This window comes from Propithecus coquereli, unplaced genomic scaffold (assembly GCF_000956105.1).
Source record: "Propithecus coquereli isolate 6110/MARCELLA unplaced genomic scaffold, Pcoq_1.0 Scaffold822, whole genome shotgun sequence".
NCBI classification, from domain to species: Eukaryota; Metazoa; Chordata; class Mammalia; order Primates; family Indriidae; genus Propithecus; species Propithecus coquereli.
The window spans coordinates 13048-13446 of NW_012154419.1; positions in this window are offsets into that span (position 1 = coordinate 13048).

The following is a 399-nucleotide window of genomic DNA, read 5'->3' on the forward strand; positions in this document are numbered from 1 at the left end:
AGGTAATGTCATGAGATAAACAAAGCACATATTCCATTTTACATTTCTTTCACTCTACAGAAACGAAATAAATCCCTTCATATCATTTACCTTTACTTAAGGCACACACTTCAAAACATCTCTCCAGTTAATGTTTGTAATCTCCTTTTTTGTTTTTTAATACTCGTACTTTATAGGGTAAAATATTCCTTTCCATGCAATGTTTCCAGTTTATATTTGTTAGGGAAAAATTTTTTTTTTCATTTCTATAACATTTATATGACATTTAACACAAATTTATGTATACCACAAGTCCAGAATTATGTATTCCAAAAACAGTTGATAGATCATCACAAATAATGTGTCCAAGATACATACAAAGTATGTAAAAAACAAAAACTGTTCTGATTAAACATCTGT